At 36.0% G+C, this 27,021-nt stretch overlaps 1 protein-coding gene and 1 non-coding gene across 5 annotated transcripts in view; both read right to left on the minus strand.

Moving 5' to 3' along the window:
- Positions 1–27,021, minus strand: part of XPR1 (xenotropic and polytropic retrovirus receptor 1) — a 242,717-nt gene that overhangs the window by 108,381 nt on the left and 107,315 nt on the right. The gene's annotated exons all lie outside the window — the stretch shown is intronic.
- On the minus strand, positions 10,739–10,845 carry LOC112206959 (U6 spliceosomal RNA). The gene has a single exon (XR_002941431.1). It is a non-coding gene; the product is annotated as a U6 spliceosomal RNA (small nuclear RNA).

Genomic DNA, 27,021 nt, shown 5'->3' on the forward strand with positions numbered 1-27,021 from the left:
CACAAACATTGCAGGTTCTCACTTATTTGTGGGATCTAAAAATGGACACAGATGAACTGAGAGAGAGAGAGAGAGAGAGAAAGAGAGAGAGAGAGAGAAAGGATGGTTACCAGAGGCTGGGAAGGGTAGTGGGGGAGGTTAGGGGGTGGTGGGGATGGTTAACTGATACAAAAAAAAAAACACAAAAAAACAGAAATAATGAATAAGACCTACTATTTGATAGCAAAACATGGTAACTATAGTCAATAATAATTTAATGGTACATTTAAAAATAACTTTAAAAAGTATAATTGGATTGTTTGTAACACACAGGATAAATGCTTGAAGGGATGGATACCTCATTCTCCATGATGTGATTACTATGCATTGCATCCCTGTATGAAAGCATCTCATGTACCCTATAACTATATACACCTACTACATGCCCACAAAAATTAAAAATATATGTTTTAAAAAACGAAAAAATATTGAGTTAAAAAAAAACAGATATAGATGTTTTTTGCTGCAGACAATTTGAGAAACATTCTTCCACAAATAAGTTCATGCATCGCACTGCTGGGAGCACCAAAGTTGACCTACTTTTTTCTTTTGAATTGATCTGAATATTCTGTTCTTTCAATTCTATGTGCCACCATAACATCCTTCAATAAATGCCCATTTTACTTTGTCATCCAACTTCAGTTGCTTGCAATGAAAGAACCCAATAAGCATTTCTATAACCTAAAGTAGTACATGGAGGTGAATTAATTTCTACCTACATTTAGGATATCTGTTACCAGGTAAAACACAACATGTGTTTAGGGGAGTTGAGATAGTAAAACCTTAGTTAGGCAACTTTATTATACAATTTACAGCTAAATGCAAAGGAGTACACTTCTTAGCATAAACAAAATTCTCTTCAGGTGCTTATGTGCTCCTCAGACTCACTAGCCCTACACTTAATATTTTCTACTTAACTTTGGTAAAGGGTGGCATTCCTAAATCCTGCAGAATGCAAGGGCTGATTATTATCATTTCATTGTACAAAATCCTCCTCACAAAAATCCTTCTCACAGTCACAGAGAATTACATAAATCTAATTGTACTCATGTTTTCAATCTAAATGCCACTCACGTGGCATTCCCCAAAAGATTATAATAGAAATAAATGCCATTATGGGACTTGAGGGTCTCCTACAGAAGCATCAATTCTGACCATTTATTTTTGGTACATAAAGTTCAGAAACCTATAAATCGTCTATGAATGAAGCAAATCCTCCTAGAAAGATATGAACAGGACATAATATGTAGTCTCTAGAATTGACACAGCACTCAAACTAAAAAAAAAAAACTCAATAGTAAATCTTAGTTTTAGGTCAAACCTCTACTCATTCAGTTTAACTGAAAATTTGTTTTAAAAGTTTCTTGTGGGCCGGGCACGGTGGCTCATGCCTGTAATCCCAGCACGTTGGGAGGCCGAGGCGGGTGGATCACGAGGTCAGGAGATTGAGACCATCCTGGCTAACACGGTGAAACCCCGTCTTTACTAAAAATACAAAAAGTTAGCCAGGCATGGTGGCGGGCGCCTGTAGTCCCAGCTACTCGGGAGGCTGAGGCAGGAGAACAGTGTGAACCCGGGAGGTGGAGCTTGCAGTGAGCCGAGATTGCGCCACTGCTCTCCAGCCTGGGCAACAGAGCAAGACTCCGTCTCAAAAAAAAAAAAAGTTTCTTGTGATAAGAGTAATAAACCTTCATTATATAAAAACATCAGTGCTCCTAATCCTCATGACAATCTCAGCCACTATACTGGCATATTTTTTCTATTAATACATATGCATGTGTACGTACTGTACAGAATCAGGGTAATAATCTGTGTGTAAAATATCCTTTTATGTAATATTTTGTGAGGTATACTTTCCCAGATTATATACTCTTTAAAATCATAACTTTAACAGCTTCATAATGTTCTTTCACCTACATGTTCTAGAGTTTATTCCATTTCATATTATTTAAAATTTACTTTTTTTTTTGCTACTTTAGACAATGTTAGAATAAACTATTTTACCCATGCTATAGGAATCCTGCAAGAAAAGAGAATGCACTAAGGATCACCAGTTTATGTATTTTAAAAATTCCTACACTATCAAAATGACTGAACAGATCCATCCTTCAACAGTTTATTCTCGCTTGAAAACAGCAATTAATTCCTGTTACTATTTTAATGAACAAAATTTCAATTATTTTCTAACAGTTATGCCTATGATATCTAAACAGCTTCCTACTATAATGGTTTTATTTTGAAGGGAGTGAGTGGGAGCTTTTACTCATTATTAAAACTCTTCTGATTATATTGCTTTTAAGCTGGAAAGTTTACTACAAAAACTTCTTTCTTACTGAAAAGTAACAAACAGAACTTGTCTGGAACTCAATTAGTAGGATTCCCCTCCCCCTTTTAAATCCAAATAGCCATTTGTAGGCTCTAACAAGAACTTGGTCAAGTGAGGAATGGAGAGAGCGAGAAAAGAAGGAAAAAGAGGATGTCCTTCAGAATTTACTTTTTGTCTTTTGAGCTGAGCATGTCTTTATAGCTTCACCATCAGAAGTTTTATGTAGCATCATGACTCTGGTCACCATATACGGGACTAATGTAATTATCTGGTAACAAAACCTACATTAAGCCAGGGTATGAATAAAACTTTTGTCAAATGGAGTTAGGAAGCAAAAATAATAAATTTATAGATCACTGTTTCACTATTTCACCCCAAATGTAAGAAATAATAAGGCATAAAAAATAGATGCTAAGTTAGGGATACAAAATGAAAATGTACTTATTGTTGATTTTCATTTGTACTTTTTCTCCCTGAAATAATTTCTCCTCTCCAGAACAAATACATGTTTTTACTTTTAAGCCACCAGAACTCTGAACTTATTCTCCACAATTTATTTTAAATTACAATTTCACAAAAGGCTTTTTTTAATGTTAGAAATACTTTACAATAACTCACTTATGATTGTGACAACAATTTCTTCTAAAATACTTTTTGAAATTATATTTCTTCCCTTTAGTTTACATCTCAAGCCTGGGCTAGAAGCACAAAAGTGTATTACTACTTAGAATTATATTTCATAATCAAACATACCCAAATAATGTCTACTGCATGTTTATTATGTACCAGATTCAGCATTTCTTTCCTTAATGACATCAAAATACACTCTGTGCATCAGAAAAGTAATGTGATTTACCAAAACTATCTTCATTCTTGCTAATATTGATTTCAATCCTTCCCATCAGCACCAATCTGTACAGAAAATATCTCTTACTTGCCTAGGTTGCATTTTTTTGGAAATGTGCATCATTATTGCCTCATTGGTCTCATAGCATTAGGGTATGTCTATATTACCAACAAATGCAGATATTAAATAAGACAACAAATACTAAATCAAAATTTACTAAATTGGGAGGCAGGAGGGAATGATGACAGAGATAGTGGACCAGGAAAAGAAAAGTTAAGTTCTACTTTAAATCCATTAATGATAACTTATAAGACCACAGCCAGTTAAACTCTATATATCTCGGTGTCTTTTGTTTTTTCTTTTTTCCTACTGTCTCTTAAATTTCTGCACCAAAGAACTGATTGTCTTCTTGAAAAATATGTTAGCACCATAAAGAAAATGAGAATGATGAAATGGTAAAACTCACAGTACTACCAATACACTAAAAAGTTCAGAAAAAAGGGAGCATATTCAGTCAGCCCTCTATATTCATGGGTTCCCCATCCTTGGATTCAACCAACCTCAGATTCAACCAACTGCAGAACGAAAATATTTGAAAAAAAAAGAAAATAAAAAATAATACAAATTTAAAAACAATACAACTATTTACATAGTATTTACATTGCATAAGGTACGATAAGTAATCCAGAGAACATTTAAAACATACAGGAAAATGTACTTATGTTATATGTAAATACTATGCCATTTTATATAAGGAACATGGGCACCCACAGATTTTGATAGATATCTGAGGGGAGTCCTGAAACCAACCCTCAACACATACCAAAGGACAATTGTATTTGAAAGTAGTTGTAGATGGAACTTGACCTGGATTTTCGGAGGCTAAGAAAGATCTAGTAGTCAGAGAGAAGAGATATAAACAAATAAGGAAAATAGTTTGCATAACTGACTTAGAACAGAATACTGAAATCAGTCCAGCATAATGCATGAGCAAGTTAGTAAGAAGATTAGATTGGCTGGCATTGAGGCAAATGTAAAGTTAATTTGGAATTTGGCAGACTATACTGTGGATATAAAAAAATGACTAGAGCCAGACCACCCAGGTTTAAATCCTAGCTCTTCCATTCACTGAGCACTCACACAAGTCACTTACTCTCTGCACTTACCTCATCCATAGCACTGTTGCGAGGATTAAAGGAGGCAATGCTTGTAAAATTCTTATAACAGTTCCTGCACATAAAAAATTATCCATAAGGGCTGAGCGCGGTGGCTTACGCCTGTAATCCCAGCACTTTGGGAGGCCAAGGCGGGTGGATCACGAGGTCAGGAGATCGAGACCATCCTGGCTAAAACAGTGAAACCCCGTCTCTACTAAAAATATAAAAAATTAGCTGGGTGTGGTGGTGGGCGCCTGCAGTCCCAGCTACTCAGGAGGCTGAGGCAGGAGAATGGCGTGAACCCGGGAGGTGGAGCTTGCAGTGAGCCCAGATTGCGCCACTGCACTCCAGCCTGGGCGACAGAGCAAGAACCTGTCTCAAAAAAAAAAAAAAAAGAAAAAAATTATCCATAAGGCTGGGCACGGTGGCTCATACCCGTAATCCCAGCACTTTGGGAGGCTGAGGCGGGTGGATCACTTGAGCTCAGGAGTTTAAGACCAGCCTGGGCAACACGGCAAAACCCCGTCTCTACAAAAAATACAAACATTAGCCAGGCATGGTAGTACATGGGAGGCTGAGGTGGGAGGATTGCTTGAGCTCAGGAAGTCGAGGCTGCAGTGAGCCATGATCGCACTACTGCAATCCAGCCTGGGTGACAGAGTGAGACCCCCATCTCAAAAAACAAAAACAGAAACAAAAATAACAAGAAAGTTTTAACAGTTTAAAAAAAAAAAGATTACAGGTTTAGTACCCTCTTCCAAAATGCTTGGGACTAGAAGTGTTTCAGGTTTGGAATTTTTTTGGATTTTGGAATATTTGCATATATATAATGAGGTATCTTGGAAATAAAATCTAAGTCTAAACATGAAATTCACTTATGTTTTATATATACAACTTACACACATTGGCTGAAGGTAATTTTATACAATATTTTTAATAATTTTGCACATAAAACAGCTTGTGTACACTGAACAATCAGAAAGCAAAGGTGTCACTAGCTCAGCCACCCATGTAAATGATCTGTGGTTGTTTGGCATCACCATCAATCCCAACTTTGAATTTATACACTATAATGACAAGCAATCACTCTCTTACACATATTCACACATAAGTACTTATCAGGAAAAATTAAGGCATACCATTAACAAAGTGAAAAATAATGCATTCACGGTAACAACACAGTAGCATCACCAGAATATCTGTATCAGCTGTTAGACAACAGCAACAACCTACAATTCTATGTTTTGATTAAAGGGTTATTGTGTACACAGTATTTTATTTTTTTAGGTGAGATAAAATATTGGAAGCAACTGAGGGACCAGGAAGTGGGTCCTCTAGGGATAAGGACACATCTGCTGGATGGCTTTTTAAAGTGTTTCCTCCAGAGTCATCTGCTTCATTAGCAACAGTTTTTGATTTAGAAGTCACTCTTTAATTTTATAAGCTGACCAATATATCTTGTTCTGTTATGAATGCATGCTGCTCTAGTCCTTCAATAAGCCCATCACATATTTTTGCCATGTCACGTATGGGCACTTTTTCTACTGTGTTAAACATCATCATCTTCATCATTGCTGTTATCACAATCACCTTGATTCAGAAACATTTATTTCACCACTGGTCAACAAATGAACAACTGGAGTCTCAGTACTGATGTTAAAAATGTCTTCAATATCCATTTCTTCCAGCTTACCCACAGACTCTGAAGGTATACTTTTTGCATATGTAAGGAGGTCAGATATCATTTTTTCCTCACTTGACATACAAAATCCTTCAAAGTCACCACCTTGTTCATCATCATCATTGAAAATAGTCACAGGCCAGAGATTATGCCAAGTATGCACAACTGTGTCTTTAGTCACTGTGTTCCCAGTATTGGCAACAGCATACACGGCATCCTTCATGCTAAACTCCTTCTGCAAACCTTCCACATCCATGCCTCTGTTCACTGTTTCTAGCATGCTGTTCAAGACAGTGTTTTTATATTTATTCTTCATTAATCTAAATATACCTTGGTCACATGGGTGAATTAATGAACATTTGAGGGGAATTCCACGGCATAAACACTATTTTGATGACAATTTCAGCTGGAGGATGAACAGCTGTCAAGGAATAACAAAATCTTCCGGTTGTCATACAGTCCAGCTTCCCAGTGAACGCAAGTCATTCGTGTAAAATGTTTGTGAAACCAATCAGAAAAAATGTCGCTGGTGATCCATGCCTTTTTGTTGCATAAAAAAAGACTGGCAAGAAATTCATTCCTTAAAAAAAGTGTAAAGATGCAAGCTTTTTACTATCACAGCAAGTTTATACTTATACATGTCTGCTGTATTAGTACATCCCAGTAGAGTTACTCTGTCATAGGCATCCTTAATTCCTATAGGAACTATCTCATCAGCTGTAGTCAGTGTCTTTCTGGGGCAATAACACCAAACAGTAATGTTTCATTAGCATTATAGACTTGTTCTGGTATCTGATTTTCATCAGCGATTCCTTGGAAAACTAGTCAATTTCTCTGCTGCTTTGTGATCAGCAGATGCTCATTCACCACAAATCTTTAAAAAGTTAATGCCAGCCTGTTCCCTTAATTTTTTGGTTCACAGTTCCCTTTATTTTTTGGTTCACAGTTCCCTTTAATTTTTAGTCCACCATGAAAGATCTTTGCTTGTTTTATGAACAGCATACCATTAAATGGCATGTATTCACTGGAATGCTGATGGGTCCACTCTTACAATATATGATCAAGATAATTCATTTTTAGCTTTATGCGTTTTTCTATTTTTAATTAACTTCTGTTCATAACCTTCACCACAGAACTTCAACAGTTTATATTTCTGTTTCTTCTTCATGTTTTATTGAGGTAAAATATACATACATAATTTGCCATCTTTACCTTTCTTTTTATTTATTATTATTATACTTTAAGTTTTAGGGTACATGTGCACAATGTGCAGGTTTGTTACATATGTATACATGTGCCATGTTGGAGTGCTGTACCCATTAACTCATCATTCAGCATTAGGTATATCTCCTAATGCTATCCCTCTGCCCTCCCCCCACCCCACAACAGTCCCCAGAGTGTGATGATCCCCTTCCTGTGTCCATGTGTTCTCAGTGTTCGATATCCACCTATGAGTGAGAACATGCGGTGTTTGGGTTTTTGTCCTTGCGATAGTTTGCTGAGAATGATGGTTTCCAGTTTCATCCATGTCCCTACAAAGGACATGAACTCTTCATTTTTTATGGCTGCATAGCATTCCATGGTGTATATGTGCCACATTTTCTTAATCCAGTCTATTGTTGTTGGACATTTGGGTTGGTTCCAAGTCTTTGCTATTGTGAATAGTGCTGCTATAAACATACGTGTGCATGTGTCTTTATAGCAGCATGATTTATAATCCTTTGGGTATATACCCAGTAAAGGGATGGCTGGGTCAAATGGTATTTCTGGTTCTAGATACCTGAGGAATTGCCACACTGACTTCCACAAGGGTTGAACTAGTTTACAGTCCCACCAACAGTGTAAAAGTGTTCCTATTTCTCCACATCCTCTCCAGAACCTGTTGTTTCCTGACTTTTTAATGACAGCCATTCTAACTGGTGTGAGATGGTATCTCATTGTGGTTTTGATTTGCATTTCTCTGATGGCCAGTGATGATGAGCATTTTTTCATGTGTTTTTTGGCTGCATAAATGTCTTCTTTTGAGAAGTGTCTGTTCATATCCTTCACCCACTTTTTGATGGGGTTGGTTGTTTTTTTCTTGTAAATTTGTTTGAGTTCATTGTAGATTCTGGATATTAGCCCTTTGTCAGATGAGTAGGTTGCGAAAATTTTCTCCCATTTTGTAGGTTGCCTGTTCACTCTGATCATAGTTTCTTTTGCTGTGCAGAAGCTCTTTAGTTTAATTCGATCCCATTTGTCAATTTTGGCTTTTGTTGCCATTGCTTTTGGTGCTTTAGACATGAAGTCCTTGCCCATGCCTATGTCCTGAATTACCGGTATTGCCTAGGTTTTCTTCTAGGGTTTTTATGGTTTTAGGTATAACATTTAAATCTTTAATCCATCTTGAATTAATTTTTGTATAAGGTGTAAGGAAGGGATCCAGTTTCAGCTTTCTACATATGGCTAGCCAGTTTTCCCAGCACCATTTATTAAATAGGGAATCCTTTCCCCATTGCTTGTTTTTGTCAGGTTTGTCAAAGATCAGATGGTTGTAGATAGGCGGCATTATTTCTGAGGGCTCTGTTCTGTTCCATTGATCTATATCTCTGTTTTGGTACCAGTACCATGCTGTTTTGGTTACTGTAGCCTTGTAGTATAGTTTGAAGTCAGGTAGCGTGATGCCTCCGGCTTTCTTCTTTTGGCTTAGGATTGACTTGGCGATGCGGGCTCTTTTTTGGTTCCATATGAACTTTAAAGCAGTTTTTTCCAATTCTGTGAAGAAAGTCATTGGTAGCTTGATGGGGATGGCATTGAATCTATAAATTACTTTGGGCAGTATGGCCATTTTCACCATATTGATTCTCCTACCCATGAGCATGGAACGTTCTTCCATTTGTTTGTATCCTCTTTTATTTGATTGAGCAGTGGTTTGTAGTTCTCCTTGAAGAGGTCCTTCACATCCCTTGTAAGTTGGATTCCTAGGTATTTTATTCTCTTTGAAGCAATGGTGAATGGGAGTTCACTCATGATTTGGCTCTCTGTTTGTCTGTTATTGGTGTATAACAATGCTTGTGATTTTTGTACATTGATTTTGTATCCTGAGACTTTGCTGAAGTTGCTTATCAGCTTAAGGAGATTTTGGGCTGAGACAATGGGGGTTTTCTAGATATACAATCATGTCATCTGCAAACAGCGACAATGTGACTTCCTCTTTTCCTAATTGAATACCCTTTATTTCCTTCTCCTGCCTGATTGCCCTGGCCAGAACTTCCAACACTATGTTGAATAGGAGCGGTGAGAGAGGGTATCCCTGTCTTGTGCCAGTTTTCAAAGGGAATGCTTCCAGTTTTTGCCCATTCAGTATGATATTGGCTGTGGGTATGTCATAGATAGCTCTTATTATTTTGAGATACGTCCCATCAATACCTACTTTATTGAGCGTTTTTAGCATGAAGCGTTGCTGAATTTTGTCAAAGGCCTTTTCTGCATCTATTGAGATAATCATGTGATTTTTGTCTTTGGTTCTGTTTATATGTTGGATTACATTTATTGATTTGCGTATGTTGAACAGCCTTGCATCCCAGGGATGAAGCCCACTTGATCATGGTGGATAAGCTTTTTGATGTGCTGCTGGATTTGGTTTGTCAGTATTTTATTGAGGATTTTTGCATCAATGTTCATCAAGGATATTGGTCTAAATTCTCTTTTTTTTGTTGTGTCTCTGCCAGGCTTTGGTATCAGGATGATGCTGGCCTCATAAAATGAGTTAGGGAGGATTCCCTCTTTTTCTATTGATTGGAATAGTTTCAGAAGGAATGGTACCAGCTCCTCCTTGTACCTCTGGTAGAATTCGGCTGTGAATCCATCTGGTCCTGGACTTTTTTTGGTTGGTAAGCTATTGATTATTGCCACAATTTCAGAGCCTGTTATTGGTCTATTCAGAGATTCAACTTCTTCCTGGTTTAGTCTTGGGAGGGTGTATGTGTCGAGGAAATTTATCCATTTCTTCTAGATTTTCTAGTTTATTTGCGTAGAGGTGTTTGTAGTATTCTCTGATGGTAGTTTGTATTTCTGTGGGATCGGTGGTGATATCCCCTTTATCATTTTTTATTGCGCCTATCTGATTCTTCTCTCTTTTCTTCTTTATTAGTCTTGCTAGCAGTCCATCGATTTTGTTGATCTTTCAAAAAACCAGCTCCTGGATTCATTAATTTTTGAAGGGTTTTTTGTGTCTCTATTTCTTTCAGTTCTGCTCTGATTTTAGTTATTTCTTGCTTTCTGCTAGCTTTTGAATGTGTTTGCTCTTGCTTTTTTAGTTCTTTTTATTGTGATGTTAGGGTGTCAATTTTAGATCTTTCCTGCTTTCTCTTGTGGGCATTTAGTGCTATAAATTTCCTTCTACACACTGCTTTGAATGTGTCCCAGAGATTCTGGTATGTTGTGTCTTTGTTCTCATTGGTTTCAAAGAACATCTTTATTTCTGCCTTCATTTCATTATGTACCCAGTAGTCATTCAGGAGCAGGTTGTTCAGTTTCCATGTAGTTGAGCGGTTTTGAGTGAGTTTCTTAGTCCTGAGTTCTAGTTTGATTGCACTGTGGTCTGAGAGACAGTTTGTTATAATTTCTGTTCTTTTACATTTGCTGAGGAGTGCTTTACTTCCAACTACGTGGTCAATTTTGGAATAGGTGGGGTGTGGTGCTGAAAAAAAAAAATGGAACGCTTCACGAATTTGCGTGTCATCCTTGCGCAGGGGCCATGCTAATCTTCTGTGTATCGTTCCAATTTTAGTATATGTGCTGCCGAAGTGAGCATTACCTTTTTTCTTTGAGATGGAGTCTCGCTCTGTTGTCCAGGCTGGAGTGCAGTGGCGCCGTCTCAGCTCACTACAACCTCCGCCTCCTGGGTTCAGGCTATTCCCCTGCCTCAGCCTCCTGAGTAACTGGGATTACAGGCATGCGCCACCATGCCTGGCTAATTTTTGCATTTTTAGTAGAGATGGGGTTTCACCATGTTGACCAGGTTGGTCTTGAACTCCTGACCTCAAATGATCCACCCACCTCGGCCTCCCAAAGTGCTGGGATTACAGGCATGAGCAACCATGGCTGGTCCATCTTTACCATTTTTAAGTGTATACTTCAGTGGTAATAAATACTTTTATATTATTTATTTTCCCTTCATATCCCCTCCTCCCCTTCCCCGTCTCTGGTAACCACAAATCTATTCCTTATTTTCATGAGATCTACTTTTTTAGCTCCCACATATGAATGAGAACATGCTATATTTATCTTTTTGTGCTTAGTTTATTTCACTTAACACAATGGCCTGCAGGTCCATCCATATTGCCGTAAAGGACAGGATTTCATTGTTTTTTAAATGTGGCTGAATAATATGTGTGTGTGTGTGTGTGTGTGTATCCTTCTATATGTTCATATATATGTATACATATATCCTTCTATTTCTTTAGGTCATGTATGGTGGTCATTCCAACACCATACTCTTTTGTAAGACATTTCACATTTAAACTACTATCCAGTTTCTCCAATAGCTGGGCTTTCTCTACTACATATCAACATCAACATAAAGGCTTCCTCTTTTTCTTATCACTATAACCCATAGGGGTATGTACAGGCCTTTTTTTTTTTTTTTTTTTTTTTTTACATTTTCAACAATATCTTTATACCACAGAGCAGAGAATAAGCAAAAAGACAGTGAGGCCAGGGGTGGGGACTCACACCTGCAATCCCAGTGCTTTGGGAGACAGAAGGATCGCTTGAGGCCAGAAGTTTTAGATCAGCCTGGGCAACACAGCAAGATTCTATCTCTACAAAAAAATTTGTAAAAATTATCCAGGCATGGTGGTGTGCACCTGTAGTCCTAGCTACTCAAAAGGCTGAGGCGGAAAGCTCTCTTGAGCCCAGGAGTTTGAGGTTGTAGTGATGCAGTGAACCATGATTGGGCCACTGCACTCCAGCATGGACAAAGAGCAAGACCTTAACTCTTTAAAAAAAAAAAACAAAAAAAAAACGGCCTGGTAACCTTCCATCTTCTTTGAAAGCCATCAGTTGCTGTTCCAAACCAATAGCATTAGCTGCATCTTTAGTTTTTTTCTGATGTATTCAAAATCCACTGACATTCTTCATTTGTGAGATCTTTTAAAATCTAAAAAGTTGTTTCCAAATTTTTTATTGTAGAGGCAGAAGGATTTATGTGTGTATTTTTCAGGAGCAGCAACAACAACAAAATCCCATTTCCAAATACCCATTTCCAAAGTGCTGTCTCCATTTAGTATACTTTTGAAAAACATACTTTCTTACTTGTTGTTGAAATGTCACCCCTACTTTGAAAGATAGATTAAATTTTAGCTGATGCTAAAATACATATGGAAATGCAAGGAACCCAAAAGAGCCAAAATAATTTTGAAAAAGAAGAGTAAAGTTGATGAATTAATACTTCCTGATTTTAAAACTTACCATAAAGCTATAATATCATGATAGCATAGTACTGACGTAAGAATAAACATAGGTCAACGAAAAAGAATTGAGAGCCCAGAAATAAACTCTCACACTTGTGTTCAACTGATTTTCAACAAAGGTGACAAGATAATTCAATGTGAGAAAGAATAGTCTTTTCAACAAATGGTGGTGGGACAACTGAATATCATATGCAAAAGAATGAAGGGAGAGTCTTTCTATCATGTGTGAAAATTAATTCAAAATGGAGCAAAGACCTTCCTCTTTTTCCAGTATCGTTTTCATTACTAAGTATCACCCACAATGCTATCATTACATTGCTCTTAGAAAATAAAAACAGGAAAATCTTCATGACTGAAGATAAGACAAACCTCTCTTACATATGACATTAAAAGCACAATGAATGAAAGAAAAATGAGATAAATTAGACTTTATCAAAATTTATAACTTTTGTTATTCAAAGGACACCATCAATAACATGAAAAGATAAACATAGAATGGGAGAAAATATTTGCCAATACAACTGACGAAGGACTTGTATTTATGAGGAACCCTTATAATGCAATAATATAAAGACTACACAATTTTAAAATGGGCAGAGGATGTGAATAGACTTATCCCAAAGAAGAAATAAAAATGGCTAATAAGCATATGAAAATATGCTCAACAGCATTACCCAGACGATAAATGCAAATAAAAACTGCAATGAGATATCACGTCACATCCTCCAGGATGGCTATAATTTTAAAACTTAGAAAATGACAAGTGTGGCAATCTGAAACACAGCTTCAATCTTTCTTTGATTTTTTAACCTTTACACTTCAGAAGACTGCAAGACAGTTATTTTGTAAAATGCGCCTCAATTCAGGTTTGTCTGATGATTCCTCCTGATTGGATTTAAGTTATGCATCTTTGGCAGGAATATCACAAAAGTGATGCTCTATTCTTCACACTGCATTTAATCAGATGGCACATGACAGACTTGTTTGATTACTGGTGACTGTGATCTCTTGATTAAGGTGATGACTTAAGTGGGAGACATCTCCACTATAAATTAATTTGTTTTCCTCTTGTAATTAATAAGCACTTTGTGAGGAGGTACTCTGACCCTCTCCCAGCCCTGGAATCAGGAAGAGCTCCTGAGTACCTTCTTCAAGGAGCTCTGATTTGTTTTAATGAAGAGAGGTTCAGTCAGATCTACAAGGTGACATACATCTTCCTAAAGATCACTGCACTATACAAAGTCATTCAATAAAACCACAGGGCTTATGAGAAAAGTGGGGTTAGAAGCACAAAACTAAAAACCTTCATCAGGGCACATAAAAAAATAGGAACCTAATAAAAATGGTATCACAGTTTTATAAATGTTAAAGGTTAAGAAATACATAAATACCATAATAAACATGGCATTTTACTTTTGAAAAAGACCTGAAGTTTGCTTGTGGAAGTGGGTGTCAGAAGGGTTTTAGTTTATGGATTATTGTGAAGTAGTGCAGAGGGCTAGCTATATGAAATCAGGGAAAGTTTACACCAGTTGTAAACGAGTGTGACAAATAACACAAGCAGTAACTGAAGTAGCTGGTAGATGTGTGAGGTGTGCACATGTATGCATTTTGTGTATTTCTACACAGCTCGGTTCAGCTACATACAGTATCCTGAGTTCACCTAGTGTTTCTCAAACACAAAATCATGCAGAAATAAATGTAAAATTTACATTGTATTTCACCTGCTTCTTAACTTATTAACTGCACTGAAATAAACTCATGATGCAAAACAAATGTTACAGCAGAACTAATTATATTTAGAAACCAACAACTGGACACTGAGTGTGCTCACTGTTATTGGGATGTCGATTTCCAGGCCCTCTCAGTGGACAGAGCTAAGCATATGTGTATACATCAACACATGCTACATCTATCAATATATGTTGAAAACCAAGAGATTATAGTAATATCTCTTAGCCAATCTAACACCATTAGGGTTCATTCTAGTTTTCTCCTTCTCCGTATCGGTAACTTCCTTCTCTAAAAGTTAGAAACCTGGTTCCCATTACTTTGAACATATTTCCTTATTCGATCAATTCTATGTGTGTAATATCCCATGGTTGCAGTGACCCACCCCCACCCATGCAGATATTATCCTCAAACCATTCAGGCTTAACACCATGTGCTGGGCTTTCGGACTAAATTATCACAGGGGAGTGAGGGGGACAAAAGACTTTTTAAAGAAAGGAAGACATGAAATTTTTTGAGAAAGGAGAAAACCTACTCTCACCACATATTTTAAAATACAAGAAAGGAGGCCGGGCCCGATGGCTCACACCTGTAATCCCAGTACTTTGGGAGGCTGAGGCAGGCAGATTGCTTGAGCCCAGGAGCTCAAGACCAGCCTGGGCAGCATGGCGAAACCCTGTCTCTACAAAAAAATACAAAAAGCAGCTGGGCATGGTGATGCGCACCTACAGTCCCAGATACTCGGGAAGCCTAGGTGGGCGGACTGATTGAGCCCAGGAGGTTGAGGATGCAGTGAGATGAGATCGCACCAGTATACTCCAGCCAGGGTGATACAGGGAGACCCTGTCTCAAAAAAAATAAAATAAAAACAAAAAATACAGGAAAGGAGAAGAGTACAGGACAAACTTGGGTTTCATATCATTCTGTATTAAATATTTTTCTATACTATAAATCCATTTAATCCTTTATAAAAAAACTTTTTATTGTGGAAAATTTCACATGTATACAAAACTAGAGGGGAAAGTATAATGAGTTCTCATATACCTATCAATTAAAAGGAATACAACAAATAAATTAGAGACAGAGAAAGAACCTAGTAGCCAGAATAGATAATAGTATAAGACATACTAGGATCTTGCTTTTAGGAAACTGACATTCTATCAGAAGATAAGTAATTAAATAAATTAAGACACTTTCAAATAGTCATAAGGCAATGAAGAAAATGAAACTAGGTGATATGATAGTTGAACAAGTGTTGAGAGAGTGACTTTAGAATCGGTAGTCAAAGAAAAACTTGGAGAAGGTGGCATTTGACCTGAGAGTTGAAAGATAAGGAGTCAGACTTGCAAAGATGTAAGAGCAGAAGGTACAGAAAATATAAAGGCTCTAAAGAATGCTTGACATGTTTCAGGACAGATAGGTTTGAATGGTGGGAAATAGTACTATAAAACAACTATAAGAACAGCAGTTGTGAAAATAAAGTAAAAGTGCAATTTAAAACACATATTCACCAATTTGTTAACCACACAAATATATGTTTAGCAGTGTGCTAGGACTATAAGTAGAACACTTTTCCTTCTCTCAGCCAAAATACAATATACTATATAGATATATATCAAATTGACAGTTAATATGTCACATAATTAACTGAAATGAATATTATAAAACTACTAAAAAAAGAGAAAATTAGTCTTCCCCTCAGCTTATTTATTAGTAATGCAACTAAAGTGATAGTTCTAACATTTTCAGCACTGCTTTTTTTTTTTTTTTTAAAGACAGGGTCTGACTCTGTTGCCCAAGCTGGAGTACAGTGGCACGATCTCAGCTTACTGCAACCTCCGCCTCCTGGGCTCAAACCATCCTCTCACTTTAGCCTCTCGAGTAGCTGCGACTACAGGCGCACCACCATGCCCAGCTAACTTTTGTCGAGATGGGGTTTTACCACGTTGCGCAGGCTGGTCTTGAACTTCTGAGTTCAAGCGATTTGCCAGCCCTGGCCTCCCAAACTGCTGGGATTACAGGAGTGTGCCACCATGCCCAGCCCACAGTGCCTCTTTAAAGATGATTGCCTTAACAAGTACTTTTCAATTGCTCTACTTTATTATTTGTTGAATTTCTACGACATGCTAGGTCCTTTGCTAGGAACTTGCATACAACAATCTTGAAATGTGAGTACTGCAATTATCATTTTATAGTAAGCAAAGTTGGCTCAAAGTGATTGCCAACAGTTGACTAAGGGGCAGAATATGGATTCAAATTCAGATCATGCTGCTAAAACAATGTTCTTTCTACATGATGTATGGCTAAACGATCTTCTGCTCTTATTTTTTAAATCATTAAGAGCAACTTTTAACTACTTGGTACTTCTGTAATGCACAATACTTCTATCAACTTCTAAGGCTTAATGTTTCAATATAAAATTACAGAATTATTTTTAAATTCTGTTATCTAAAATCATTATCAATAACCTGACCTTTATTATTTTGAGCACTTTCAAAGAGTATAGGCCACAAGTGACAGGCCAGAAGATCTGTGTTTTGGAAATTCTTGTATTTCTAAAAATAATAACCAAATGTTCAATTTTACTGTACAACCAAAACATTCCAGAGGTACAGCTATGGAAGAGCATTCTTCCTCTGGGATCTATTAAATCAAAACATGATAATCCTTAGTTAAAATTATAGTTCATCAAGTCCCTTCACCCCAAACAAGATGTATGGCCACCGAAGAACAAAGGAAAAATTCCTAAAATCTCCAAAGAAACGTGGTAGGGAGACTTACATATAGAAAATAAAAATCAGGGAAGTTTCATATGCTGAAAATCAAACACATAAGCTAAGACTTTTGGTAAAAGTTGTTACTGCTAAAGCTCTCAGAAAAGATACAGATAAAAATAGGGAGATACCAATACTGTCCAGTTTTATGGTAAACTTCCAAATCCAAATTTTCATATGCATAATTTTAACATCCATACTAAAATTATACCAGAGAATCAACTAATTTAACCACATAATATCAAAAAAAGAAAAGAATAAATAATCCTTTTTAAAATGTAGTTTTCTAAGTTAACAACTATCCTTTATTTTGTCACATTTCTTCTGTTTTTATAGCCAACATTCCTTTTCCATCCCATTGCATCTTCTGCCAGCCATGGTTAGCATCCCAGCCTGTAAGTGAGTGTTAATTCATGCCATAAATATTCAACTTTTACTTAGCTTCAATCGTATTTTCACTCATACTATTTCCTTTCACATTTTCTAGCACTCTTGTGTTTCCACTACTAAGTGTCATAGATGATGATATCATTATATTGGTATTTTTTGTATTATAAGTTTCCAAGTTCATATCCCCAGACTTATGGGCGACACGTTTATTCCCCTTAGACATTAATTCTTCCTTTCTCCTTCCTCCTTGATGGAAACAATTTTCAACAGTCTATGTGAAAGATGAGCTCACTGTCCCTTTACATACTTAAAATTATAGACAAGCTTGTGAGATTTATTTCAATGATTATTGCCATCTGCTCTTTCTACTTGACAAGAGAGAGGTTCTACCACTGGAAATTAAAATATTGATTCATTTAAATTATTCTACTTCAGGCAGTGACCTATATTTGATTTTCCAGTAAGTATGCACTGTGACAAGTATGGAAGAAGAAACAAAAATTTTAAATGCTATCAGTAGGTTTGAATTCCCTTTTATTGTGATTTTATTTATAAAACTAATGTTAATGCTCACCAAATGTGTTTACTGTAAAATATCTTGCTAAAATATTTGTCTTAAGTTTTTAAACAGTAGTAGATAAAAGATATGGCTTCAAAGAAGCTTGAAAGAGACTTCAATTTTCTGTAAAAATCAGAAACCCATATTTTCTAATAAATTCATTCCAACTATTATTTATTAGGTACTGATATAAAAAGCATGTTTGAATAACTGGCTTTATTAGAAAAACTGTAACAAAGAATTCCTCTATTATTAGGCAAGAAAATTTGGTCATGATGATCTCAAATTAAAGTTGTTAATGATTAGACAAAAGATACATAAATAAAATGCCTTGTAGCTTGTGGGTTGAAAAGTATAAAAAATATAAGGCATATTGATAGGAAAGGAAAACTGTAAAACTGTTTCTTCCTAGGCAATATAACATATTATGTAAAAAATTATCAGAAACCTACAAAAGCACTTCTAGAGTAAGTGAATTTAACTAGGTTTCAGGTTAAAAACGATATCCAAAACTCAACTGTATTTCTATAAACTAGCAATAAATGACTGCAAAATAAAATTTAAAACCATTACCATTGATGACAGCATTAATATATGAAATAAGGATAAATTTAGCAACATATGTGCAAGATCTGTATGTGGAAAACTAAAACTACATGGAAAACTAAAAATGTTGCTAAGACAAACTAAAGAAGACCTAAATAAATGCAGAAGTGTATCATGTTCGTGGACTAGAATTGTTGAATACTCAACAATGTTAATATGTCAATTTCTACAAAATAATCTATAGATTCAGTGCAATTACAACCAAAATCCCAGGAGACTGTTTTGCAAAAATTGACAAGTAGATTTAAAAATTTATATGGAAATTTAAGAAAAGTTAAAATAGTCAAACAATTTTGAAAATAAAAAAATCAAATTTATATTGTTTGATTTCAAGACTTACCATAAAGCTACAGTAATGAAGACAAATGTTGCACGTGCATAAAGATAAACCCTATGGAATAAGATAGAGAGCCGAGAAACAGACCTACACATGTATGGTCAATTGATTTTCTACAAAGGATTTCCTACAAAATGCTCATGATTTCCTACATAATTCAATTCTTCCTTAATATATTTGCAAACATGTTAGGGGAAAACACTATTACTCCATGCTATTCTTTTGGAAATAAACAGGACCAAAAACGTGTAAAGGCTTACTTTTCCCTGATTAGTAACATATTAAATCCACATGGAAAGGGATCTCCATGTTCCATTTCTTCAATGATCAGCAATTAGTTCTTCCCCTTTGGGAGCTGGAAAAAAATCAGCTATGCACTACAGAAATAAAGCTGCTCTTTCTTTTCTTTAAATAAAAAGAAAATGGGCCTGTGACTGTATCCAGTGTTGCAATGCTTCTTATAAAATCATTTTCTTATTAACATGAGAAAGGAGAAAAAGGACAAAAAAGAATAAAAAGTTTCCAAATTAAAAGCAAAAATTAAATTACTTCAATTTCTTAAAAAATATCAAGGAAATACTGACAAGTGCTATGATTCATAGTGTTTTCAATATTCAATAAACATCGTTATTCAAGGTTCTACTATCCCTCTTTGAAATATAATGAAGTATTGGTATTTTTAGATCTGACCCAGCATATTGAATTCAAAAGAAAACCACATTCCCTCAATCCTTCATTTGCCCTTTTAACTACGGTATGTTTTTAATACTGGTGAAAAGTGATAATACTAAAGCATAAAACAGACTTGAAGTTAAAGGTTGCTCTTCTTTCAACAACCCTGATTACGTTAAGTATGGCAGACATTTCGATTATGTTTGAAAAGGTCAAATGAGAGAAAAGGGGAAAGCAGTATTTAATGAATGCCTACTCTGTGCTGGATGTAGTAGTATGCTAATAAATGTTTAACCACCAGCTCCGTGTGTGTGCGTGTGTGTGTGTGTGTGTGTGTGTGTGATGTGTATGTGTTTATTATAAATTTTACTGATATACAGGATGTACAGCACATAATTTACAAGCTATAATAAAAATACAATACTCTTTTTTGTAACTTCATAGAGCCAGGTGAGTCTTACAAAATGCTCATGATTTGGAAAACTCATAAGAAATCAACCTAAGGTTGCAACTAATGAATGAGTATAGGTCCAATCTGAATGTCTGATATTTTCGTTTACATTAAAAAAAGAAGAAAGTGAAACAACAAAGATATATATCATAACTTCACTTGTTCACTAATGACATAAGGAACTTCTCTGCTAAATTAGACAATAGTTTAGAACATGTCCTCAATGTTTTGTGCTATTCACAATAATAAGCAACAGACATTAAAAAATTTAAGTTTAATCTGCTTTATTGGCATTTTCTACCTCAATTTCTTCCTTTTCTTCTATTTTTTTAGACAGGGTCTTCTTGCTGTGTTGCCTAGGCTGGAGTGCAGTGATGCAGTCATAGCTCACTGCAGACTCCCTCAGACTCAAAACAATCCTCCCACCTCAGCCTCTTGAGTAACTGGGACTAGAGGTGTGCGTCTCCACGCCTGGCTAATTTTTTAAAATTTTTAGTAGAGACAAGGTCTCGCTATATTACCCAGGCTGGTCTCAAACTCCTGAGCTCAAGTGATTCTCCTGCCTTGGACTCCCAAAGTGCTGGGATTATAGGCGTGAGCCACCTCGTCCAGTTTTGTTAATTTCTTAAATCTAGACAGTCAATAAAACAAATCAAACTGTGATTTGCATATTTGCCAATTTCCGTAATATACATACTACCACTGCAGATTTCAAGCTACCAATATGACATCACTGAATACAGAGTTGGGAAGAGATATGCAAGCAGCACATCTTTATACAGTATTTCACCATACAGATATAACAGACATAAATGGCCGAGGACGGTGGCTCATGCTGTAATCCCAGCACTCTGGGAGGCTGAGGTGGGTGGATCACCTGGGGTCAGGAGTTCTAGGCCAGCCTGACCAACATGGAGAAATCCCATATCTACTAAAAATACAAAATTAGCCGGGCGTGGTGGCGCATGCCTGTAATCCCAGCTACTCGGGAGGCTGAGGCAGGAGAATTGCTTGAACCCGGGAGGCAGAGGTTGCAGTGAGCTGAGATGGCGCCATTGCACTCCAGCCTGGTCAACAAGAGTGAAACTCCATCTCAAAAAAAAAAAAAAAAAAAAAGAAGACATGAATAATAACACAGAGTAGCAAAATAATTAAGTGATGAGTTTTGAGCATTTATTGACTTTGCTTTTAATATAACCTATTTAATTATAAGCTTATATAATTCTTAATAATGGTTGTGTTTAACAATCAGCCGACAAGATTTCTGAAAATTTAACAATTGGCTCTTGCGAGCTGGTATAAGCCAGCTCCAATATACCACTGGCTAGACACCATAGAAATGTTTCACAGACAAGAGAATTAAAACTTAGCAATGATTTGTCCAAAAATCACACAGGTGGTAAATGGTAACACAGTGATTCAAGCTGGGGTATGGATGACTCTAAATGTGTATGCTACCTACCAGGTTATCAAAGATATAATTTATAGTAAACTTTTATAATATGATTCACATAAGATTTTCTTGTTTGTAAATGTTTAAGTGGAAAATCTGTTTTGTTTTGTTTTGTTTTGGTTGTTGTTCTTCTGATTTCAAAGAACAGACAATCACTTTAAATAAAAGGTTTGTTTCACAGACATAATGGTTTCAGTTGGTGAGCTGGGGTCCCCACCACAGAAACCTTGATAGAGGCATGCTTCATGGGAATTGGAAAGCCATGGCAATTGAGAAACTGACCGGCTTGCTTCTCTTTTATGGCTATAAAGCCTCTATTTTTCTTTGTACATATGTTCTGTTCACTCTGTACAGATATCTGTGCTGTCTCATTGCTTCTACCTTGTAGAGTTCAATTAAAATCAGATTAATTTTTCGGTATCATGTAATATTTAAATAGTAAAAAGCCTTCCCTATTAACTTATTTTTTAAAATCTTCACTATCCAAATTCCAATCAACTTATCATTATTCACTGAGAATCCATTAGGTGGGAAATAGTAAATACTAAATAAATAACAGATAATTTCTGTACTTAAGATCACTAAAAATCTAACAAGGCAAATTACAAACAAATAATAGACTCCTCTGCAAACTTTTAGTGACGAATAAGTACAAATAAACAATGTATTAGCAACTAAATGGATTAGAGGCTTGAAACAATAGGTGCCTCAAAATCAGTTTCCTTTTTTTCTCATGCCCTGAGCACCTTCTGAAAGCCAGTGAAGACTGATAAAAGATAAAAGCTAGTTATAGGTAACTACAATAACCGTATGAAGCTAAATTGTTAAGATTACTAGTATTCTTTTTAAAAAATGTATACTTACGTCTAAGTTTTAGGATTCAGTCAATGAAACTGAATAACACTTAGCTTCTTTGGTCAAATCCACTAAATGGTCGTGAAAAAGTAGATGTTAAGAGGGGGAATATGTTAACCATTTCAAATATTAAGTAAGTGTGTATTAATTACTAATGATTATGAACAAAAGACCACTATTTGACATTAAAAAATGATTATAAATTTCAATTTGAAATATTAACCATAAAAATCACAAAGAGGATTTTAATGGTGCTGTACAAAATAAATATATTTTAAAGCCAGTTAGGTAGATGCGCATTTTATATACAAAACAACAAACTTTTAAGTAATTCCTGTACTCAGGTCCCCAACCCCCAAAAAAGATCTTTCAAAGGTTTATGAAGATTACTCAAGGGGATGTATTAATGAATGGCTGAGTTCTAGCAAGGTAATGATTTTTTGCTCATCTGTTTGGTTTTTGCTTGTTTAGGAATACAGCGGATAGTTTTTTAAATGTCCTATTAAAAATCAAGCAAAGTTTTAGTATGGAGATTTCTCAAAGAATGAAAAGTAGATCTACCATTCGATCCAGTAATCCCACTACTATGTATCTACCCAAAGGAAGTCATTATATCAAAAAAAAACCCCTATACAAATATGTTAATTGCAGCACAACTGCAAAGATACGGAAGCAACCTAAGTGCCCATCAACTGGAGTGGATAAAGAAAATGTGGTATATATACACCATGGAATACTACTCAGCCATAAGAAAGAACAAAATAATGTTTTTTGCAGCAACTTGTTTGGAACTGGAGGCCATTATTCTAAGTGAAGTAACTCAGGAATGGAAAACCAAATACTGTATGTTCTCACTTGTAAGTGGAAGCTAAGCTATGGGTACTCAAAGGCATACAGAATGGTATAATGGACACCAAAGACTCAGAAGAGAGGAAGGTGGGGGAGGTGAGGGATAAAATACTACACACTGGGTAAAATGCACACTACTCAGGTGACAGGGATTTCTTAACATTCAGTGAGGAAACACTAAAATCTGAAACTTCACCACTATACAATGCATCCATGAAACCAAAACCCACTTGGTACACCTAAAGCTATTTAAATAAAAAAAATAGTAAAATAAAAGTATGGCAGAAAAAGAAAAAAAAGGAACAGATAGAGACATAGCCCTGCCTTCAGAAGGACATAGCCCTGCCTTGGTTTTACCTCTGTGAGATCCATTTTGGACTTCTGACCTCCAGAACTATGAGATGATAAATTTGTGTTGTTCTAAGCTAAAAACAAAACAAAACAAAAAGCAAGCAAAGTTTTGGTTCTGAATAAAGTGAAGTAAGTATATTCCACCTGTCTCTCCCAGTGAATTCATCCATAAAACCTAAACAAAATGTATGCAGCAACTATGAGAAGACTCTTAAGGTTTGGAGAAAAAGACAAGAATCAAAGTGCCACCAAACCAGCAGTCAGTTTACCATGTATTTTTCCTCTTCAGTATCTGCTGGCCTGTACTCAATGCTGCCCAAAACCAAGATATAGGCATCAGTGCAGACAGATTGAGTTCCAAAAATCCTCTAAATCTGTCTTGAGGAGAAGGAAAGGGATTTCTTAACATTCACTGAGGAAACATCCCCCCTTTTTTTCTTTTATCCATTCTCTTGCACCCAAACTCCCATGAAACCCTGTGGTAGTGGTGGCAGTGAGAACAGTAGTAACAGGGGCCTGGAAGAGCCTAAAACACTGAGGAAGAGAAACTTTCTTCTTACAGCAGCGAAGTAGTACTCCCCAGAGAGTGAAATTGACCCCTACTGCATATTGCATACTCACTCTCGTTCTCAGACTCTCTTGCTCACTCGTGCTCTCTCTCTTGCTCTCTCTCTCTGTCTCTCTCTCTTCCCCTCCCTCCCTCCTGTTCCACTGCTTAGCTCTGGATGCAAGCAAAGTCATAGGAATTGCTCCACAGAGCAGGATAAATAAAGCCCTAGTTATCTGACCAGAGAACAGAAAAGGGACACTTCAGAGAACTATCAAGGAGAATGCACAGAGAGAAAAGCTTGCATAATCGGATCTGAACCTAAGCAGCACACCACAGACTCTGAAAATTAAACTATGAATATACTGCTGTCCAGGCAACTGACACATATCTGGTCACATGTAGGCCATATCTGAATAGCATATCTTATGGGACATATATGAATAGCATATCAAAGGCTTTGAAAACAACACTAATATTGAAATCACAAATCACACAAGGTTAGTTAGAAATTGTGCCTAAACCAGCCGGGCATGTTGGCTCACACCTGTAATCCCTGCACTTTGGGAGGCCAAGGAAGGTGGATCATGAGGTCAGGAGATCGAGACCATCCTGGCTAACATGGTGAAACCCCGTCTCTACTAAAAATACAAAAAAACTAGCCGGGTGTGGTGGTATGTGCCTGTAATCCCAGCTACTCAAGAGGCTAAGGCTGGAGAAACACTTGAACCCGGGAGGCGGAGGCTGCAGTGAGCCGAGATCGTGCCATTGCACTCCAGCCTGGGCAACAGAGCGAGATTCTGTCTCAAAAAAAAAAAAAAAGAAAGAAATTGTGCCTAAACCTGAACAAGTCACTCAACACTCTATAAAGGATATAAGCAAGACCTTGAATCTTCTAACATAATATCCAAAATGCCCAAGATACAATCTAAAATTACCTGGCATACAATTAACCTGGAAAATCTCAACACATGGCAGAAGACAACAAATGCCAACTCCAAGATGACACAGATGCTGGAATTATGTAACAAAAACTATCATTAAAATGCTTCACCAAGGAAGGGCAAATATTCTTGAAAGGAATAGAAAGGAATGCTCTGGCACAAAAATATACGATCAAAAGAAGAATAAAAATAAATTCTAAATTAAAAAAAGTTCTAAATAAAAAAGTTAGAACTGAAAAATTTAACAAATAAAATAAAAACTCACCAAATGGGTCCAGCAAACAGAATAGAGATGACAGAGCAAAGAGTGAGTACACCTGAAGACAGATCAACAGAAATTATTCAATCTAAGCCACAGAGGAATAAATGATGGGGAGAGGAAGAGGGAGGATCTCAGTGACTTGAGGGACTGCAAAAAGTCTAACATTCATGTCAACCAAGTTCCCAAAGGAAAAGAAATAGAATGCAGTACATAAAAAATCTTAAGACATAATAGTTAAAAACATCCCAAATTTGGTGAAAGACATAAACCTACATATTCAAGAAGCTGAGTAAACTCCAAATGGGATAAATCCAAAGAAGTCCAAGGCCAGATGGATCATAATCAAACTGTTAAATACTAAAGACAAAAATAACTCTTGAAAGTAGCCAGAGAAAAACAACTCATTGCTTATTTTAACAACTGTGAAATTTTCATCAAAATGTCCAGACATGGAGGTAGATCAAAATTTTTAAAGTGCAACAAGAAAAGAACTGTCAGCCCAGAATACATATCCATTGAAAACATCCTTCAGGAATGAAGGTGAAATAAAGATAATCTCAGAGAAAGAAAATCTAAGAGAATTTGTAGCCAGTAGACTACTCTAAAAAAATTGTTAAAGGAATTTCTTTGGATAGCTGAGAAATAATAATCAGGAAACTCAAAACCTCATCAGGAATGAAGGAAAATCAACAGAAGCAGCAAATATCTGGGTATATATATATAATGAACTATTCTTCTTGAGTTCTATAAAATCTTTATCAACTGAAAGCAAAAAGTATAATCTTGTCTAATGGAGTTTTCAAGGTATGTGGATGTCAACATAAGACAATCACAGCTTAAGAGGAAAGGGAAAGAGATCTATTTGGTGTAAAGGGTTCTACGTTCTATACAAAATTGTAAAATATTAATCCTAAGTAGACTGTTTAAAGTGAAGTATGTATATTATAATCCCTGAAGCAACCATTAAAAATAACTGTAGAAACAGATACAAGAAAAAATACAACTGATACATTAAAATACAAAAAATATTAAAATACTCCCCCCCCCCAAAAAAAAACAAGGGAAAATGAACAGAAAACATATGGAAAAGCAAAAAATAATAATAATAACAAAATGGTAGATCTAAATCCAAACATGACAATCATTACATTAAACATAAATGACCTATCTAAACATACCAATTAAAAGATGGACTGTCACAATGAGTTTTTTAAATGTCCAACGATATATGTTGCCTGCAAGAAACTCACTTCAAACATAATATAAAGTGAAGTTTAAAAGTAAAATGATGGAAAAAGATACACCATGCAAATACTAATCAAAAGGAAGATGAAACTATTAATATCAAAGTAAGCGTCAAAGTAAACAAAATTACCAAGGATAGAGATATCACATCTCATTAAAGAGTCAATTCATCAAAAAAAATCATTACTTTGAAAGTGTGGATGCACCTACAACAGAGCTTCAAGATGTATGAATCAAACACTGACAGAAATGAAAGGAGAAAGAGACAAATATACAATTATAGCTGGAGACTTCAACATAACTCTTAGTAATCAATAAAATGAATATGAGTAGACAGCAAATCAGCAAGAATATAGAAGAAGTGAACATCAATTAACCAAGTGGATGTAATTAACCTTCAAAGAAAATTTCAGGAACACCACCAGAATATACATACTTATCCTTTTCAAAATGCACATGGAACTATGTACCAAGATAGACTATATCCTGG

This window comes from Pan troglodytes, chromosome 1 (assembly GCF_028858775.2).
Source record: "Pan troglodytes isolate AG18354 chromosome 1, NHGRI_mPanTro3-v2.0_pri, whole genome shotgun sequence".
NCBI lineage: Eukaryota > Metazoa > Chordata > Mammalia > Primates > Hominidae > Pan > Pan troglodytes.